Genomic DNA, 22,173 nt, shown 5'->3' with positions numbered 1-22,173 from the left:
TGAGTGCCTGATGCCCTGGAAAATGAAAAGATTATATCCAAAATAGTATTTAGCTGTTATGCTTAGTAGTACAGAATTCTGCAATTAGACTCAACCCCTCAGCCTTAATTCATTTTGGTAATAACAGAAAATGAATTCTGTACCGTTTTGTGATGGCATCAGAGAAATATACAGCTCTAAAGGAAAGATTCAGTCATTTCCTTTGCAGCTTCAAACCCATCGGCCTAAAGTGGCTTGTTAACGTATGCTTAAACCTCTTGCAAACAGGTGGCTAATTCTGCCGTTTCACCAAGAGTAGTGCCAGAAGTGAACTGATGCGTGTGAGCCTCCCACTAAAAAATTGGGCTGAAAGAAATAACTCAAACTATAATATAATGTGCCATTACCAAAGTGGACAGAGCCCATTAGGACGTGATGTCATGGTTATATCAAAAGGTTTGGGACAAAGTTGTTTCCTGGATTATTGTCTTCTGATTCAATAGATCTCAAACTGCTAGCTGCTTGCAAACCCCTGGTGGGTCTGTGGCATGGGTAAGAAGACTGTCATGAACAAAATGGATACTCTGGTTACTTTCTCCAGACCTGAAGAGGAGCTGTGTGAAGTTTGAAAGCTTGCCTCTTCCACCAACAGAATTTCATCACATAAAAGATATTACCTTACCTACCTTGTCTCTCTCATCATGAACAGAGCTATTTTTTCAAAAACATATCTTGGAGCAAATAAACTTGGAAATGGGAGGGTTAGAACTGGGAGTTACATGTACTAACTGTTAGTGAAATCGACTAGCATGATGATTAGTCAACTTCACTCAGTAGGAAATCTGAGTAATGCATATCAGTGCTGCAGGAATACAGTGTAGTAACTCTAATTTCAGGCCAGCAAGGGAAAAGATGAGAAGTCAAGGAAGCGACAAGAGGCACAGCAAGAAATTGGAGGAGGACAGCAGTGGTAATTTTTTCTGTTAACTTAATTATTCCATAGAATTAGTTGCGTAACCAAAGTTTACAGGTAGACTAACCATAACTGGCCTTTTGCTTTTGGGAATATCTCTGATGGGGGCTCCTGCAAATTTGTTGTGGCTTTGACAAACGTCTTGATTCCTGCTCAGAAATGGAACTTCTATTCCAATAGCCATCAAAATCATCAACTTATTGTGTGACCAGGGGCATATAACTTTAGTTCTGTGTACTTCAACTAGTTCAGGTACATATTTGAATTATGAAAAAAGAATCAAGTCTTAATTACAGGTGAAAAACAGATGTTGCATCTTATCTGAGCAATTGAGTGTGAAGCAACAAATAAAAAGTCTCACTGTTGTCTGTAATTATATAAATGATTAACTATAAATTGAAATACACCCTCTCTCATCATTATGCATCTAGCAAACTTAAAACTAGCAATGGGCGAATCTGAAAAGGCTTGGAGCTCAGGCTCCAATAGTTTTGGGTATCATACCAAGCTTATCTGATTTATCCAGACCTTTAGAGACTGTAAGATTGGGTTGGAAATCCTGAGAACAGACTTCCTTCTGAGATCCCATCTCTTCCTGCTTTCAATCATGGGCAGAGACACTGCAAGAACAGCCATTCTCATGGTACTTCAGTATTTTCCATCGTAGCTGGAAAGTGGAAGTGAAAAATCTTTTATGCACATTTTGGAATTTTGAATAAGGTTCATTTTGAATTTGCTTTCAGAAATTGATAAAGGTTCTAGTGTGGGTGGGGCAAGTACTATAGTCAAACTGGTTCTTTAAAACTAGAGATGGAGAAACTTTCTGAGGAAGAAAGCATGGAGTCTGAGTCTGGACCTAGACCTAAATATCATGGTTTGTCTTTACATTTATAGTGGGCTGAATCAAAATCACAGCTCTGAGCAGACCTGAACTTTGATGTGTTCAAAATCTGGATCTGAATTTTGCATCTTGGTTTCCTCTCTACGCAGAGGATATGTTAACATCTCAGGAGCCTGACCTTGCTGACACAGATGTCAAAGGCAAAACCCCCATAGTCAAAAAGGGGAGCAGCTCTGGCCTCTGCCTATATGACACGCAGGTCTTCTGTCCCTTAAGAACAGTCCCTGTGTGCCTTTATAAACTTGGATGCCTTGACTGACTCAGACTATGTGGGGGAAGAAACTCTGCAGGAGAAAAATGAGATTAGTTGTTGCAGGGGGATGGGGAGAGAAGAGTTCAGCTAAAGCACTTTTTTCAGTGCCTGGCCTCTGAGTAGCATGCCGGTCTCAAGTAGCATTTCTGAGAATGTACTGAGGGACTGTCCAATCATTATCCTTCATTTCCACCCCACCTCCTGCTCAGACCTTCTTGCAGAAACTACTGGCTGCATTCAAATACACCTATGTTTGTTTCACTATTGCCTCAAACAGTTTTGTTTTTGCCAATGGTGCATTTAATAGATACGGTAATTTAAAAAAACCCAGTATTTATTTAGCTGATAATTGATAACCCTGGAAACAATGGCCTTCAGCTGTTTGTTTCACTTTAACCCCTAACTGCACTGTAAAATTACTATGAGCATTGACAGACAGCTAAAAATTTCCATGGCGGAGGCTTTTTGCACTGAAGTTTTGTTGCAGCTATTTTACAGCATTTTTTTTTTTGTTGGTAGGGGGAGGGGAGTAGCCTATGGAAAAAGGCACTGGTCCTGCTCATTTTCTCTCCTGCTGTTGAGCAAGGCATCCGTGCATTTTTGTTTTATTTTTTAAGACATTTAAAACAGGTTCCTTAATAAAAACATAATCAAATCACACCTCCCTGCCACTGCTTTATCCTCACAGTAGGCACACACTCAGTGCTTTTATAGACATTGACCAGTCTACGCAGGGGATTTTTGGCAAAAGTTTCCCATGGCTGCTAACACCAGGGCAGCTCCACAAGTGATAGCAATGGTGAGAACACTAGTGTAGTCAAGGTGCCTGTCTCTGCCAGCATTTTTACCATCATGTCACTTAGATCTGCTCTGAGCAGGGTTAGATGATGTGAGGCCTGATACTGCACCCCACCCCCAAGCTGTGCTTGGCACAAAAATAGAGTAGGGTCAAAGCTGGAATTAAACGACCTTTATGGCTCCCTATATTTTTGCCAGGTTTTTTGGCATAAATCAGAACTGCTTTAATTTATATATAGCAATGACCTCAAATGGCCATTCCAACAGCTACAGCTGTTGCCGCAGTACAGTCTGACCACACCTCCAAGGTGCTCCCTATGTCTGGAGAACCTCTGTATTTTGGAGGTATTGCCTAGGAGCCATTTCCACTGACTTTACAAACCCTCTGTGCTATCAGAGTGACACAGAGGCATCAAAATTGAGTGATGCTGCTGAAAACCCTAGCAGCCATATCACCCTATTCACCATTACTAACAATTGTGTTGCTTCAGCAGTGAGATCAATGGTGGGAAATGTTTGCCAACAAATCCTGGTGTAGACACAGCCTTAGTTCTGATTCTACTTCTGGAGTGTAAATGCACGACAGCCAGGACATACCAGAGGGCTAGGGCCACAGGCCTGCTGGTTTTATTGCCCAGTGCTAATGTCAACATTCCCTTTTAGAAATAGTAAGTTACAAGCCTTTTCCATTGCTGAGATATACGTTGAAATGGAAACCTGCTGCTGGGACTGAAAGTTTGTTGTGGCTCATTTGTCCTGGGCCAATCTTGGAGGCAGAGTCATGGGCCCCATGTACTGGCTTTTTGGGAGGTCCAAAGTTCAGTCTGCAGCTGTGGCAGTGTTCAAACTGCTGAGTGCTTTCTCCTATCTGACTTTTGCTCCCCTGCTGAGATGCCAGTGAGGTCTCTGGCCACTTGGGGTGGGGCATTACAATGGAACAGATACTTCATTTGCAGGCAACATGCATGTTAGGCAGTGGGAAGAAGGAGTGTGAACTTAGCTCACCATCCTCAGAAACCCTGGTGGGGAGAAAAAGAGGAGGTAATATGGGGGAAAACTGAGGCACACTCTCAGCAACAACACACTAATGGAGAGGGACTGAGAAAGCAAAAACGTAAAACAACAAAAAAGGGCAGAAGCCTGGGTGTGGGAATACATCAGCGCAAGGAAGGGAACGGGCTAGAGCTAAGTTCAGGGAGAGACGGGAACACAGAGCTGCCAGCTGTGATGGGAAGTGCCCCTTTAAAGGCAATGGGAGTGAGTCTGCTTCCTGGTTCACTAATTGTCCAGGGAGGCATTGTTTCTTCCTGAAGCACTGATTTCTGGAACTTCCCTGGGGCAGTGCAGCTCTGCAGAGCCCCCAACAAGGGCCAATATGTTAAAGGCACAATCAAAGCAGAGTTACCAACTCACAGTTTTATTGTGGGTCTCACGATTATTAGTAAGCTTCTTAAAACTCCAGCTCCTGGGGTGATGTGATTGCAGGAGAAGCTATTACTCTGTGTTTGCACTTCGATCCAGTGCCCCTCAGCACTACCCTAATAAACATAATCAACCATAACAGTGATAGCAATACTTTTAGTGCAAATATCAGCTTTAATGTTTAAGGAAACATGTAAGTTTCTAGCCCTCACAATTGCACAGAAAAACTTGAAAACATGAACCCTAACGGATCAAAAACTAGAAGACTCCAACACTTTTTAAAAAAATCTCATGATTTATAAGCCAATCTCATGCTTTTTGGAGCCTCACTCATCATTTTTGAACAGTTGGAGTTGGCATTACTGCAGATCTCTTCATCTGTAGGCAAAAATCAATCTTTTTGCAGGGTGTTAAGAAAAAGAACATGTTTACCTTTGTGAACATGTTGATACGCTGAAACGTGACATGCTCTCTGCTAATCTGTTCTCTTCTGTTTAATCACACATGGGCAAGTTAAAAACACTTTGACTTTCCATGTTGCTACATGCAGAGGGCCCTACTCCGTAAAATTCTCATCTTCAAAGACTTTAATAACGAGATATATTGTTTTAAAAAAATGAATAGAAAGGAATAAGCATTTTTATTTCCTTTAATTACTATAACTCCTGTGTCAGTTTCCCTCTTCTCATTGCATTTAACTTATTGTCAGTGGAAACAGAGGAGTGCACATTACAGCCTCTCTGAAAACATCACAAACACTTAATAACACACTGGGACAAATGCACCCCACTGCAACTCATGCAATCCCACTGATGTCAATTGAGTTGCACAGAGTGTAAATTGAAGCAGACTGTGAGCCATACTGTCTTTTAAACTAATTCCAAATCAGCTAACAAAAACCATATTCAGTCTTAACTCATATTGCAAGGAGTGATACCACGGCATCTTCAGGTTTTTACTGATCTTTTCATACATTTCCCCAGGACTGTGCCAGTAGGGGCTTGGCTCTCTTTTGGGTGAAATTGCCCCCTGTGGTGAAGGCCAGAATAAGGTGAGTGCACCGCTTACGTCCTCCTTAAATTCTCAAAATAGGCTTAGTGCATACTTGTCTAGGAGTGACTTTTATTTACAAAGACTAGACCAAGCTGTGATATGCTATTTCTAGTGGAAGCATGTAAGTCAATCTAGGTTTGTGTGGTAGTTCTCATTTACTTTCCAATATCAAAATCACGAACTCTTGATGTGTAAAGCACTAAGTACTCACTCCAGGACAACAAACAACATGGGAAATGAGAAGCTTGAACCAGTTATTTTTATTACTTATCATTTTGAAGGGACATTGGGAAGGTTGATTAAAACAAAGAGTTGCTTTTGTCTCTTTTATTTTTGTATTGTTTGTGAAATTTCAGCAACTCTGCATCTAGTGATTTTTCTTTTTACCAAAGCAAGAGATTTTTTTTTTAAAATGGGCACTGGGCACTGTGCCTTTAAGGGTGGAGCTTCCCAGACAGATAGTCTAGGCACGATGTTGTGAAACTCTTGATCTTATTGTGATGTTCTGCTCAGAACAACCAGAACCATAAGCCACTGTGTTACCCCTCTGCTTCAGGAAGTGACACACTCCTCTTGTCTACTTTACCAGCAAACATCTTGAGACCCTGCCAGTCTAAATCTTGCCTTGCAGGTAACAATCAATGAACCCCAGTTCCCAATTTCCCCAGAGATGCCTCTCTGCAATGTTCAGTCCCTGTGACATTCACAGGAATTATTAAATTTGCTGCCTCCAAAGAGACAATGCACACCTCAGCCTATTAGATTAGCAGAAGATGCACACTTCACTTGAATACATAGCACTGCGATGGTTTTGTAATAAAACAAGATTAAGTCTATTAACAAAGAACAGAGATTTAAGTGATACTAAGCAAGAGAAAAAGAGACTGGTATGGTTACAAACAAAACTAAAACATGCTTGCTAGTGACTAAAATTTAATTTTACCAAGTAAAAATCTTTGCCTAAGCAGTTTTCTTACTTTCCTCAAGTTACCAGCATCTCTAGCCCTCCAAGCCAGGGGATCCAACTATCACAGGTTCAGAGGGTTCTGTATCCTGTGTCCCCTAAGTGATGGATTTGTTCCACTTAAATTAACCAAAATAAATAGATTTGAGAGCCAGGAAGTCTTCCTGGTGTGCAGATTCCAACCTCCAGTGAGTTCACTAAGTTCCTTCCTCTGTTGCTTGTTAGTTCGATGGCTTTGTTTGCCTTATATGTAAATTTACCTTCTTTGTCCTCTACCTGTAATCAAGCTGGTTAGACAGATAAATGCACATTTATTTGCCTGGGGCAAGTTGGGTTTGTGCCTCCAAAACACGTTTTATGCACCTATTCCAGCAGACATATATAACCATTGGTACACAACCTGTACATACACCACAGAATGATTTGCAGGACCAGCATGGTACCAGCTTACATATAATACCTGACGTGACACCTTTCAGATACACATTATGACAACAGTGTGTTGGGGATAATGAGTGTGTTAGGCCTGGTTTGAGTTACAGTGTGATGGGCCCTCTGCCAACTGGCATTAACGGGCTCCCAGGGTCACAGTTATGCAGAGACCATAGGAAATGGACACAGAATAAATCAGCTCTTAAAGCACTTTAAACACCGACTGATGACTGAAAAACAGACACTGCTTGCAGGTAGCCTTTATGATGAGCAACCCCTACAACAACAAAACCAGAGTTCACAGCCCAGCCAATCTTATCAATTCTATCTCTTCCCCACCCCCTGCCATTTTTCTTTTTCAAGGTACAGTCACAATTTTGATGGGGCTATCCTACAGTTCACAGGGCATTGAAACAGTCCCGACATAGCTCTAAGGCAGATGCAATATGGTGATGAAACATTGCAACATAACTGCCTCAAAATTGTATTGCAACAGCTGTGTGATAGAAGACACAGTGGAGGGCCCTGCCCCTGCCATGTACAATGTACAAGCAGACTGCTGCACCTGGATAAATGGGGCTCCATGTGGGCACAGCAGACCACTGAAGGATCAAGGTATAAAATACAGAACCCGACAAAAAAGCAGTTGTGTGCTGGCCAACTCTTCCAAGCAGTCCTATGATAATGAAACAACATTTGTATTTGATGGAGGTTGAACAAAAGTAATGGAAAAGATTTGTTTCACAGTTCTGAAAGTTGTTTATGTATAAAAAGACCAAATATCACGAGACATGATAAAACTGCAAAAGCTGGGAATACTGAACATGGACCTGGCCTGAGGCCATGGAAAACTCTCAGTGATTAACAAAATACAGTGAAAACTATACCCATTTGAAACCATGATCCCTTATCACCCTAAGAATGAGGATCCTTAGTCTGTGTAACCTTTCTGCCAATGAATGCACTGGCAGTAACAAGGGCCATGTCTTTATTTTAGGCAGGGCTGCCCAGAGGATTCAGGGGGCCTGTAGCAAAGCAATTTCAGGGGCCCCTTCCATTAAAAAAAGTTGCAATACTATAGAAGACTATATTCTCATGGGGCCCCTGTGGAGCCAGAGGCAAATTGCCCCACTTGCCCTCCTCCCCCCCTCAGGCACCCCTGGGAAAAATAAACATTTAAAAACCTTCCGCATTTCAGCACAAACCCAGTTTTGAGAAAACTTTTTTTCAAGTCATCTTTACAAGGTATCACTGGTTCTTAGCATCAGCTAGTGCTAAAAGGCACTAATGCTTATTAAAAGGGTTGGAAAAATATTTTCCGTCAAAACTTTTTTTGGATCGAAAACTAGGGGTTTTTGAAAAACAGAAAAAATCACGGACAATGTCTGCTTTCCTTCAAAATTTGTTGTGTTTTTTTTAATTGAAAAGCTAAAATTAGTCTGCCAAAACCTCATTAATGGACTTAACCTCCATGAATGTATCTGTTTCCCAGAGACTGGCTCCCTGGGGTTCCTCTCAAACTGGAGATGGTTACTGTGGGTTTGTCTTTAGTATAGCTTATGTACATACTCCACAAACAAAGCATTTGAGCTTGTTCCAGAATCCGGGCTCAGCTTATGTTGTGAAAACTGAAATGCTCAAAATAGCACATGAATGTGAATGAACACAGGGTTCTAAAATTAAATTAACTCACGGGTTCTCCAACTGGGGATCAGGACCCCTCAGGAGGTCACGAGATTATTACTGGGAGTCACGAGCTGTCATCCTCCACCTCAAACCCCGCTTTGCCTCCAGCATTTATAATAGTGTTAAATATATAAAAAAGTGTTTTTAATTTATAACGGGGGGGGTCACACTCAGAGGTTTGCTATGTGAAAGGGGTCACCAGTACAAAAGTTTGAGAACCACTGAATTAACCCCTATGGAGCCTCGGGGAATCCAGGGGAGGGAGGGGTCTCCTTTGGTAGGGTTGGGAAGGAGGTAGGTGATGTAGGATATTGCTATTCTCATGTGATCCCTCCTCTCCCATGGAAAAGATAAGAGCTTGGCTCTTTGTGTTAAATAGCTGTCTGCAAGCCTCAAAGTGCTGAATGAGCTTTAGGTTAGGGAAAGCTGTGCCTCCCCAAACAACCTGGCCATGCCCCCTATCTGACCCCATCCACTTCCTGTCCCCTAACTGCCCCCCTCAGAAACCCTGACCCATCCTGCTCCTTGTCCCCATACCGCCCCCCTGAGACCCGTCAACCACCACCCCAGGACCCCGCCAACCAACAACCCCCCTGTTCCCTGACTGCCCCAACCCCATCCACCCCCACCCCCGCTGAGTCCTGACAGGCCCCCAGAATGTCCACAATCCAAACCCCCATTCCCCATCTCCTAACCACTCCCCCAGAACTTCTGCCCACTCCCTGTGCCCTGACTGTCCCTGGGACTCCCTCCCCCTTATCCAATCCCCCCAGCCCCAGCCCCCTGCCATGCTGCTTACCCCTGCCTTTCCCCTCTCCCGGAGCCTCAGTGTGCTGCGTCCTGGCCCCTGGACAGCGCTGCAGCATCCTGGCTTCAGTGGGACCGGCGCTCGCAGCCCCGCCCCCTTACCATGCGGCTCTGAGCGGGGAGGAGCTCAGGCCCTGCCTGAGCCACACTGCTTTAGCTCTGTCCTGGGCCACTCCTGGTCACAGTGTGCTGAGGCGCTGGGCGATGGGGAAAGGCGGAGGCGGGGCTGGGGCCCGAGCATTTGCATGGGGGCCCCTGCGGGGCCTGGGGCAAATTGCCTCACTTGCCCCCCACTCTGGGCAGCCCTGATTTTAGGGGATTCTCTTTAATTTTGGCTCGAGCCCACATCCAATAATCTGCGAACCTATAATCCCTCTGGGGCTTTTGCTAGGCAAATCTAGACCCACTCGCAAGCACAGAAGTTTAAACAAACAAACTGTATTTGTGGGGGCATGGATAAAATGGAAAGATCAGGTTGAATAGGGACAAATATTAACACCACCACATTTACCTCAAGGTGCATAAATTCCAAACACATAGACCCTGAATGGCTGATACAGTTTGTTCTGTCTCCTTCTTCAGTCAGAGTTTGTGGTTCCAGAAGTCCAGGAAGTTAGGGTCCCTGTTCTGTAAGAAGCTCTGGGATTCTACCACCTGTCCTGTTATAGTGATTTCAGCTGCTAGGACAGGGAGGACTCACCAGAGTAGCTAGGCTGATGTAGATAGTTGCTGTGAATTCTTCTGCTCCCATTGTAGGACACACCACTGGCTCACTCTGCAGCTCTCCCGCTGGAAGACTCCAGCTGCTGCTTTGCTTCACCTGCTGGATGTTGTGGCTGGGCCCAACTGCTGCCTTATTCTACTCACTGCTCAGATGACTGGAATTGTAGCTGGGCTTTGTTCTCTGCTCACCACCAGCTAGACAACTGGGATCTCTGGTGAGCTCCACCCACAAAAGGCAATTATAGCGTTTAGCCCTACTCTTCAAGATGCAAGGTGATCAGGGGCCTTAGGAACTCATCAAAGCCCCTGGCTACTACCCAGAAAGCTATTCCCAGCAGCAAGCCAGACTCTCCCCCAGACTCTTTAGCTCTGTCCATGGCATCTTGCCCCACCTAGGCGAACATCAGTTTTCATCAGGATGACCCCAGACCCAGTTATTGTCCAGGCTTTGCCTCAGTGGGCTCCCAAAAGGCTAATCTCATAAATACGGGCCTTAAGTACAAAATTTAGTTGACTTATACTCCAATGTCCTTACCCTTAGTTAAGGTGCACCAGAGGACCTGCCCTTTTCGTTGGTTCCCCTTGCTCTCTAGCAGATGACAGCAGAGAATACAGTGATATTTAAATAAGATTCTGCCTCACTCAGTGAACTCCCCTGTCTCTCCAGCAGATGTCATCAGAGAGCTCACTCAATTACCTTTCTTTTCTCATAGGCTTCGGGCCATAGGCCTTACACCTGGGAGTGCCCAGTGATCACAGTATATATTAGGTACCTAGTGCTATGTATGCACTTATCCTACTGCTGTATGTCCTTTGCGTGCTATCTGAGGTTCTCTCTCAGACACCTGGTGGTTTTGTTTTGTATTTTATTCAGATGTGCTAAGCCAGAAGTTCTCAGACTGTGGTCCACAGACCACCAGTGGTCAGCGAGCTCTATTCAGGTGGTTCACGGATAGTTCCCTCTAAGGTGCATGCCTGGGCAGCTGCAGACGAGAGAATGAAGGGCCATCTACCTAATTAGTGGAGCCATACAGGTGCCTGGACTCTGGAGAAGACAAACATGTAAGGTGAGGTGATGGCCTTGGGAGGAATAGGGAGTAGATGGGAGGGGGCAGTGGGGTGAGAAGATGGGGTGGGGAGAATTTGGGATGTTCAGGGCTGTGGTAGCCAGAGAAAGAGGTGACTTTCCCTAGCTCCATGGCTGTGGCTGTCGGGGAGAGACAGCCCTCCTTCCCAGCCCCAGCTTAGGGGCTGCTGCAGTGGGGGAGAGAGGCAGACCCCTCTCTCCTTCCCAGCCCCAGCTCGGGGGCTGCTGTGGCAGGGGAGAGGGCACATCCATCACATTAGAAAGGTGAGACTACTGATATTAAAATATGAGTTGCGTGCTTTTATTTGTAGAACAAAAAAAGTTAATGATTATTAAGTTTTTTTTAATATAGCGCTTTTATCCAAAGCACTTTACAATAGTTAGCTAATCGTACAACCAACCTTTGGAAAGATCATTAAGTAGTCCAATTTTCAAGTGGTCCGCAAAAAAAATGGTTGAGAACCACTGTGCTAAGCCGTTGGATTTCAACAAAATCCTTCAAACACCTGTGAAAGATAATGTTGTTTGCCAATATATTTGCCTGGAACAAGTAATTAGATATGTTACCTGCCTGCTGCTACTCCCTGGCAGGCTCTGCTTTTGTGGCAAGGATGGCAGGGAGATAGAGCTGGTCAATAAGGTCATGTTCTCAGGGCCGGCTCCAGGGATTTTGCCGCCCCAAGCAGCCAAAAAAAAAAAAAAAAAGCAATTGCGATCTGCGGGAATTCAGCGGGAGGTCCTTCGCTCCGAGCGGGAGTGAGGGACCCTCCGCTGAATTGCCGCCGAATACCTGAAAGTGCCGCCCCGCTCTGGAGTGGCTGCCCCAAGCACCTTCTTGATAAGCTAGTGCCTGGAGCTGGCCCTGCATGTTCTTGCCAGTTTACTGCAGCCTTACATTGTCAAGGTTCTGGATAAGCCCTGCAGCCATGTGGAAGGAGCATGTAGCCATGGACGGGGAAAAATGGTTGATATGGATGCATGATATGTATTTCATCTGCCATCTAGGATAGCAGAACAACCCAGATATATTAAATGCTACATGCTTTACTATTTCATCTAGTCAAAATGAAATCTCCTCTGCACTGAGCAAGAGAGTTGTTGCACAACCTGGGGCTTACACCTGTGCAAAGTGAGTATAAAGTGTTACTAAATACTGTCTACCAAACTAGCACAGCAGCTCTGTCAGCTTTCCCACACTGCTCCACTAATGTGCTGCATCGTTGCTCAGGAGGGTCTGCCTCTAGGAATACAAAGATAGTTTAGTATCTCTGTTCTTTCAGGCCTCAGCCTTTCTGTTCAGTCTGCCAATAAGGATATTAGTAACAACTATAATGTTGTTTTTGTGGTGTAGTCACCTGTTCACTGGAAAGTGGACCTAGACCACCAAACTCATTTCATATAGGTCTCTGAAGCGAAGTCTAAAGAGAATTTTCATTCACTAGTACCCTGGTCTGCATTGGAACCAGCAACTGTTGCAATGATCTCCCTTAAGAACTTGACACTATTGCTCTCAGAGTATAATATTCCCTATATTTACCACAGGAAATACCTCAGCAATGCTACAAACATGGGGGAGGGGGAGAGAGGGAATGTATTAGTTATTTAAAGCAATGGGGAACTTGAAAGGCTCTGGAGCTTTTTAACAATGTGCCCCAAGCCATCAAGTCTACCTAAAAAAATCAGTGAATTTTTAAATGTCTTGTTGAAAAACTCCATAAAATTCTTCATCATGAATATGAGGGACTCTGCTGTAAAAAATGGCCTTTACATTTGTCTAGAATGTCTGAGACTCACTCCAGTCAATTGAGAATTGGCAAGTGCACATCAGAGGGTTGAATTCTCCTGCCAGAACAGGAACAGAAGGAAAGGCACTTACATCAGTGGGAGCCAAATGTAAGTGAAGACACTTCCACAGCTTGGTTGACACAAGGCAATTTATGTTGACCTAACCCTGTAGTGTAGACCAGGCCTATGATCCTCTTCATGTAATGGAACGAATTTTTCAAGCTGCCTCCAAATACTCCTTTATGAGACCTGTCATGTGTATGTGCAAAACCCCATATCTGTGTGTACACATGGACATTTACACACTTATATCAGGCAATTGTTAGTATTTATCTAGTGAGCAGAAATCTGAGTTTTTGTTTGTGCAAATGGGGTACAACTGCAAATACTGTGGGCACTTTTGCAGATAAACTCATATATGTTTTTTGACTGGTAGGTAATTAAGTATGTATCAAGTAATGCAATTACAGTTGTGCACTGCATGAAAGAAATAGTCTGCTGGTGTTTCATATCCTAGACAAAGTCCAAAGTATCTGAAATTAACCTAATGTTCCTTGTCAGGAAGCCAGCCTGCCTAGATTCAGAGAAGCTGTCTCTCCACAACTCTGTTACTGTGGGTAGGTTTTGGATGTTCACAAAATACTGACTTCATGTGCTAGAGTCAATATTTGTTTCAAAGTTCAAAGTCTATTTACAATATTATAAACACTACCCCTGGTTTTCAAACTTTTTGTACTGGTGACCCTTTTCACATAACAAGCCTCTGAGTGAACCCCCTTATAAATTAAAAATGGGGGGTTAATTTAATTTAATGAGGGTTAGGGCTGTCAGCCCCATAGAGCTGACAGCTCATGACCCCCATGTAACCATCTTGCAACCTCTTGAGGAGTCACGACCCCCAGTTTGAGAACCCCTGATAAACAGCTCTGTTTTCCGAGGTAGTTAGGAGGTCAGAGCATCTTATTTATTTATGCTAATAATATATCCAGCAATGTGAATGGATGAGATTGTACAGATTCTGAGCTCTTGGAAGAGTGCCAAGGTTGTCAAGACAAAATTCTGTTCTGGATTGAAATCCACTGATCTAATTAGGTATGGGACAACATGGGCAGGTGACCTGGCAGAATTACCATTAAAAATAGGTAAGTACCAACAAGGATTCTGAAATTCAAGATTATTCTCTCTGATGCTCAGTGGGAGTTGTGTATGCAATTTAGGTATAATCTGTCCCTATGTTATTGAAATGAATAACAATTATTTAATCCACATTTCAAAGGACAGTTATCCTGTGGGGAAAGCATGCATGACTGTGAGTTTAGAGGAAGCCCACTTCTGATCAAAAAGCTTTTCCATTTTAGTCCAAAGAATATCTTTAATAATGAATGAAAAAATATATTAATTGTGAACTCAGGCAAATATATCTTCAGCTCAGGTAACACAGTTATATAGTTTCATGTTTATAAAGTAATCCTTCTGTTGTGATTGGAGGCAAAGCCTGAATGGGGTCTGGGTTATACTTTATTTATTATTATTAATAATAATTATTTTATTACAGTAGCATCTAGGGGACCCATCTAAGAGCATGATCCATTGTGGTAGGCACTGTATAAGCACACAGTAAGAAGCAGACCCAAAGAGCTTATTTATAGACTCAAAGACTTTAAAGTCAGAAGGGAACATTGTGATCATCTAATCTGACCTCCTACAGGTCATAGAACCTTACCCACCCATTCCTGTAACAGGCCAATAACCTCTGGATTATTATTATTATAAAGTAATCCTTCTGTTGTGATTGGAGGCAAAGCCTGAATGGGGTCTGGGTTACACTTTATTTATTATTATTAATAATAATTATTTTATTACAGTAGCATCTAGGGGACCCATCTAAGAGCATGATCCATTGTGGTAGGCACTGTATAAGCACACAGTAAGAAGCAGACCCAAAGAGCTTATTTATAGACTCAAAGACTTTAAAGTCAGAAGGGAACATTGTGATCATCTAATCTGACCTCCTACAGGTCATAGAACCTTACCCACCCATTCCTGTAACAGGCCAATAACCTCTGGATTATTATTATTATAAAGTAATCCTTCTGTTGTGATTGGAGGCAAAGCCTGAATGGGGTCTGGGTTATACTTTATTTATTATTATTAATAATAATTATTTTATTACAGTAGCATCTAGGGGACCCATCTAAGAGCATGATCCATTGTGGTAGGCACTGTATAAGCACACAGTAAGAAGCAGACCCAAAGAGCTTATTTATAGACTCAAAGACTTTAAAGTCAGAAGGGAACATTGTGATCATCTAATCTGACCTCCTACAGGTCATAGAACCTTACCCACCCATTCCTGTAACAGGCCAATAACCTCTGGATTATTATTATTATAAAGTAATCCTTCTGTTGTGATTGGAGGCAAAGCCTGAATGGGGTCTGGGTTACACTTTATTTATTATTATTACTTTATTAATTATTTTATTACAGTACCACCTAGAGGACCCATCAAAGAGCATGATCCATTGTGGTAGGCACTGTATAAGCACACAATAAGAAGCAGACCCAAAGAGCTTATTTATAGACTCAAAGACTTTAAAGTAAAAAGGGATCATTGTGATCATCTAATCTGACCTCCTACAGGCCACAGAACCTTACCCACCCACTCCTGTAACGGCCAATAACCTCTGGCTGAGTTTCTGAAGTCCTCAAATCATGATTTCAAGCCTTAAAGTTACAGAGGATCCACCACTTACCCTAATGGAAACCAGCAAGTGACCCATGCCCCACGCTGCAATGGAAGGCAAAAAACCCCCAGGGTCTCTACCAATCTGACCTGGGGGAAAATTCCTTCCTGATTGCAAATATGGCCATTAGTTAGACCCTGAGCATGTCAGCGAGACCTGCTAGCCAGATACCTGGGAAAGAATTCCCTGTGTATCTAGCGTCCTTTCTTCAGCCATTGGAAATATTTGCTGCTAGCAGTTGCAGATCAGTTACCCGCCAGAGTAGGCAGTCTCGTCATACCAACCACTCCATAAACTTATCAAGCTCAGTCTTGAAACCAGTTAACATTTTTTTCCAGAACTTCACTCCTCTGATGCTTAGAAACCTTTGTCTAATTTCAAGCCTAAACTTGTTGACGACCTGTTTATACCCATTTGCTCATGTACCAATATTAGTCCTTAACTTAAATAACTCCCTTCCCTCCCTGGTGTTTATCTCTCTGCATTTATAGACTTCAATCAGACCTCCCCTCATTTGCCATTTTGTTAGGCTGAAAAAGCCAAGCTCCTTAAGTCTCCTCTCAGATGGTAGGTTCTCCATTCATCTGATCATCCTAGTAGCCCCGCTATGCACCTGTTCCAACTTGAATTAATCTTTCTTAAACATGGGAGACCAGAATAGCACACACTATTCCAGATGAGGTCTCACCAGTGCCTTCTATAATGGTAATAATATTTCCCTATCTCTACTGGAGATGCCTCACCTTATGCAATCCCAGGATGCATTAGCTCTTGTCAAATCTTCATCACATTGGCTGCTTATAGTCATCCTATGATTGACTAATACACCCAGGTCTTTCTTCTTCTCTGTTACTTCCCACTGATATGTCCTCAGTTTATAGCAAAAATTCTTGTGGTTAGTCCTTAAGTGCATAACCTTACAATTTGCACTTTTAAATTTCTTTCCAGTTCTGGTGCTCCAGTTTTCAAAGTCATTCAACTCTTCTTGTATGATATTACAGTCCTCCTCTAAATTGACAATACTTCCCAACTTTGTGTCATGCACATATTTTATTAGTGCACTCCCATTTCTTGTGTCAAAATCATTAATGAAAATGTTAAACAAGACTGGTCCCAAGACCGATCCCTGAGAAACTCCACTAGTAACCTCCCTCCAGCCTGACTTCCCAGTCACATAGATCTGCCTCTTCCTCGTATTGGTGCAATTCTATGGCCTTCCTCCTATTAGTTCTGGCTGAAAGTTCTTTTGTCTTTTGTTCTCACTTGCAATCTTCTGCAAGTCATCCCTTGTCCTCCTGGGGCTCTGAACTCAGGCTATCTCCACCAACTCTTCCCCTCCTCTTGTAGGACTAGCTACTCGTCTCTTCTTCCATGCCCTCCCACCTTCTGTTACTGCCTGCCTCTCCCTCTTCATTTTCCAACTCAGCAAACCTGTTCCTCAGCTCTATTTCTCCGCTGGTCTTTTCATCTGCCTTGTTCTCATAGTCACATGCTTCCACTGGCTACTTTCCTCACCCAGCAGTCTACTCCCAGAATTCTCCAGTCCAGCTTGCTCCTGCAGGTCTTGAGTTTTCCCTTCAGTCTCCTCTCTCCTTCCATCCATTATCCATTCAAATCCCCTTTGAAACTCAATCATAGTTTCTACCTTCATCTCCAAACCTTGGATTTTCTCTTTGATCAGATCTATCAGGCAGCATATCATACAGGATAATGTACCTTCCAGGAAAATGTACTTCCTGAAACCACTACATCCAATCATTTTCATTGTCTCTTCCATTCCTTGAATCATTATCCCTGCTCTACCATAGCCTTCCCTCCTAAGCGCCTGTCTAGGAAAAAACCAACACATACGTGCACACACAAAAACCAAACACCACACATTTCCTCCCCCGAAATTCTCCTTACACACTCTAGCTCTGTTTGCTGGTTCCTATGCCACTGACTGGCTGCTTGGTTGCCTTTATAGGCCTGCTGACTAGGGAAGTCCTTCCCCCTAATCAGGGCTTTTCTGTGATTAACACACTACCCACACTAACCTCTGCAAACTGAAAACAAACATAAAAAACCTGCAAGCAGATACACTCTCAAGAACTCACTCACTGCCTCTAAGGAACAGGGGCTTGTCTCCCTTCTCCTCCAACAGATCTCCACTCAGCCTCCCCTGTTTTCAGCTCTGTTTGCTGGCTCCTGTACGCTGCTCCTTATAATCCAAATAGACAAGACAGACAAAGGGCAGGCAGCAAACCAGAGGTATGGAGAGACAAAGTCAGTTGCTGAAGATCAGACAGTAGAACTGCTTCCCTGCCAACAGTTCACGTGGTTAAAACGGGATGCAACTGGTTACTGCCAATCCCTGTGGAGCCAGTGCTGCTGCAGCCACTGGCTCTAGTCCCTGACGCACCAAGTCGATGCCATGCTCAGCCCCTACCTTCCCGCCTGGCCCACCCAGTGCTGTGTGACTTCCCAACCCAGATCTCCCCTGCAGCCATTGAGTATTCCTGAGAGGTCTGAACATGCCAAGGAACAGCTGAAGCTGCTGCCTTCCCTAGTTTTGCCTCGGCCCATGGTAAGCACCATGCGTAACGTGCATATGGCTGTGAGTGCCACTGAATGAGGGTTGTGTCCAACTTCAACTGTGACAAAGTGGTTGGGAGTCAAAGTGGGACAGTCCTGCAAAACCCAGGACTGCTGGGAGGTATGGAACTGAGAATAGAATCCAGGTTTCCGACACGCACTCTAGTGTTCTACCCACTAGATCATACTTGTCTTTCTATCTCTTCCAGAAGGACACTTACATATGTATACAATTGGCCAAGGGCACCAAAAAGAATGAAAGGAAACAGAGCATTTGGAAATAGACTACTCAGATGTCAAGGGGCTACAACCTGGTCTGAGCTGTTTATAGGACTTGGAGGCAATACAGATCCTTGCATAAAAGAAACCTTATAAACTCTGCTTCAGTGACTAATCTTGTTATCGTTCTGTCTTCCTCAGTCAGCCAGCTCCAATGTATAAAAACTGATTTAGTAAACAGAGACACTTTAATTTGTCATTACTGTTTGTGAACTTAAGGTATCCATCCTTGATGCATGTCACAGTTCATGTCTTTTTAAAGAGATATTTATATACAGAGCTGCCAGGGATGAGCTCAGGAATGGTGTAAATATCAGCAGCTGAGAGTTTTATCAAGATAATAACCAAATAAGGGGCTAGTGCCCCTGCTCTGTGGGAACCAATCAGTACACTATCCTGCTCCCATCATTGGCTTTAACGGAAGCAGGATTTGGCCCCAAATGTGGGTTGACTTATTTACTCCTAGGAACAACCAAAACCAGATATTTCATGGGTCCAGAATATGGATATTGAGGCCAAAACAAAGAGCCACTCACCACCTGTAGAATTCTACCAGTTGGAGTTAATATCACTCCCGTGGTTAGTCCACTGGAGACTTAGAGTTACGCCACAGATAAATCTCACCCTTATAAAAGGAACTGCCCCATTTATCCTGGGTTAGTTTCACATTCTTTGCATTGATGGTGACAAGTCAGTTCAGTCAATTTTAAATAAAGAGACTCTAATGAAATGAAGACGATTACTGGTAACTAATGCCTTGCCTAGCTCAGTTTTCAGTTTGAAATTTCCTGGTTCTGGTTGGATGCTATTTCTGCCCCACCAATACATGCCATAGTGAATATTCTGCTCTCTGATATTCAAGATGAATTCAAACCAGAACAGGTGTAGAGAAGACCAACTAGGATGATCAAAGAAATGGAGGGCCTATCTTATGAGAGGAGACCGGAAGAGCTTGATTTGTTTAACCTAGCAAAATGAAGGCTGAGACGGGATATGACAGCTTTCTATGAATACATTGGGGAAAACACAAGGGAGGGTGAAGAGCTATTTAAGTTAAAGGATAATGTTGGCACAATAACAACGGGATATAAATTCGCCATGAACAAATTCAGGCTATAAATTAGAGGAAAGTTTCTAACCATCACAGGAATGAGATTCTGAAACAGCCCCCCCATAGGAGTTGTGGGGGCAAAACACTTAATTGGCTCTAAGAGCTGGACACATTTATAAGGGTAGTTGTATGTTGGCATTGCTTGTGATAGTTGAGTGGTGGGTCTCAGGCTCCACGGGGGCTCAGGATCCCAGGGAGTCCCTAGCGGTTTTTGTTTTATGTTCCTAAATGCTCATGCTTCAGGGCATCAGCCAGCCACCTGCATGGGTGAGGAAGGGATTTCCTCCATCTGTTGCTCCCCCCATGTATTCTGTTTTTTTTTAGCCTTCTTCCTTTGAAGAATCAAGATGGCTATGGCTAGAGATGGAAGTCTGGACAGGTTGGGCCAGTACTCTGAGGTGGCACCAAGCATTCTCTCTCTCAGGTGCTTGGATAGCTGGTTCTTGCTTACATGCCCAAGGGCTAACTGATCATCATAAGTGGGATTGGGAAGGTCTTTCCCCCAGCTCAGATTGGCAGTGACCTTGGGAGGTTTTCACATTCCTCTGCAGCAAAGTTGGTGTGGGTCACTTGCCAGGATTATCTGGCTATATCTCACTTAATCATTTCTCTGCCTTGTGGGAGTCTCAGGCACTGGTGCATCTCAGACCCTTCTAGTCTCTGCCTTGGGCTGTAATATTTTGGTCTAATTTTGGTTGGTGAGTTCAGTGTGTGGGTACTGGGTGGTGGTGGTGGCCTGTGATATACAGGAGGTCAGATGAGATGAGCTGGTGGTCCCTCCTGGCCTTAAACCCTATGACTCTATATTCAGATCAGCCATGGTATACACTTAGGCCTCATACCCATATATTTGTGATCTTACCTGCCAAATTCCCACTTCTTCTATGTCATTAATCCTAGCTTAACACTACATGTGGAAGCTAGTAAGATCCCTTGTTATCAGTGAATGCACAGGTATAGAGTGAGAATTATGGAACATCTGGGTTCTGCCTCTAGCCTGCTCGCTGAGCGTGGCAAATTGTTTCACCTCTCTTTGCCTCAGTTTCCCCATTTGTAAAATGGGTATAATGATAAGGCCTTCCTTTGTAAAGTGCTTTGAAATCCACTGATGAAAAGTGCTCAGTAAGAGCTAATTACTATTATTATATTGAATGCCTCAGCCTCAGGTCATACTACATTATCCTGGGCTGTCATTCTGCAGGCAAAACAGGTAAAAAGTTAAAAACAAAACTTAGGGAGGATCCCATAATTTTGTGCACATTTCCATGTCAGGAAAAAAAGACACCCCCCCATGACTCTTTTAAACACCTTATATATCCCTGTGCTATATGAACTACTCCCATTAAATGAGTGTATAGATGAAACCAGTATTGAAACTGGGAAGTCATTCTAACAGAGCACTGTAGAAAACTGCTTTATACCTTCACATACAAATTGGGTGTGGAGCTAATTCCCTATAGTTTATAATGTTGAAGTGTCAGAGGAAAGCAAAGTGGTAAATAACTTAAATTACTAACCATTGTTTAGAGTACCTGAATTTGAAGAAGGGGAGAAGAGATGTTTGTAAAGACATTCATTAAAATGGTTATTATCTTATTCAGTCATAAAAGGTGAGAGTGTACACTGCTGGGTTCTTTTTTTTCCTGAGTAATGCCCTGATCCAGGAAAACACTCAACCATGTGATTAAGTCTATTCCTATACATGACAGCACTTACACGTGCTTTAAATTATACATGTGCTTAAATCCCATGACTTCAGTGGCACTACACACATATATAAAGTTAAACAATTGGCTTATGTGTCATCCTTAATAGGGATGCTTTCCTGAATCAGGGTCTAAAATGTTGTATCTCTTGAGACAAAAGACTGCACCAAATCAAATTACAGATGATTTAAGTGACCGTCTTCTCAAGATCTGCTTATAAAAGTGCAGCATTTCCAAACCTGACTGTGCCCTGGTTTCATTCTCTCTTTCTCTAGGAGTCACCAGAATAGCTCCTGAGGTACCAAGAAGAGAGGACCAGTGATAGGGAGAAAAGCTGAATGACTCCAAATCTACTTCCCATTCAAACATGGTTCTGCTTCTGCAGGTAAAGTGATGGTGACCAGTTCTTAGACACCTATCTCTTCCTCCCTCTTTGTTGTGAAATTCCTGAGTGTAGCTGGTCACTGGAGCAGCTCCCAATAAGCTATCCTGGCTTCAACCTGTTAACTGAAGCGTCTTTTCTCTGCTCCCTCTGGCTCCATTTCCTCCATGAGCACCACCAATAGATTCTCCATTAATGGTCTGTGGATTTATGGTGAGTTGTATGGGAGAAAGGGGAGAGTGATGGGTTTGACAAACAAGAATAAAAAAGGTAAGAGGATAACAGAAGGAAAAATACACAGAAAGGAGAAAAACAGGACAAGATGGGGCAAAAAGAGCAGATAAGGACAGCATAGAGAAAGGGAGGAGGGAAATGGGCAAATAAAAGGGAGTGATGGCAACAAGGCACGAGTGGTCTGGGATCAGGCCAAAGTGTCAATTCTATCTCATATCTAATCTATTTTCATACACAGCCCTCCACACCCCAAGTATTTATGCACCTCCCAGGGATTAAA

General features: G+C 43.3%; 1 long non-coding RNA gene across 1 annotated transcript; it reads left to right on the top strand.

Annotated features, from left to right (window-relative positions):
* The first annotated feature begins 877 nt into the window (after positions 1-877).
* Positions 878-21,635, top strand: LOC127053484 (uncharacterized). The gene is made up of 3 exons (XR_007775053.1): positions 878-949; positions 5,310-5,377; positions 21,553-21,635. It is a non-coding gene; the product is annotated as an uncharacterized LOC127053484 (long non-coding RNA).
* The last annotated feature ends 538 nt before the right edge of the window (positions 21,636-22,173 follow it).

Source organism: Gopherus flavomarginatus, chromosome 6 (genome assembly GCF_025201925.1).
Source record: "Gopherus flavomarginatus isolate rGopFla2 chromosome 6, rGopFla2.mat.asm, whole genome shotgun sequence".
Lineage (NCBI taxonomy): Eukaryota > Metazoa > Chordata > Testudines > Testudinidae > Gopherus > Gopherus flavomarginatus.
This window is presented reverse-complemented; position numbering and strand designations above follow the sequence as displayed.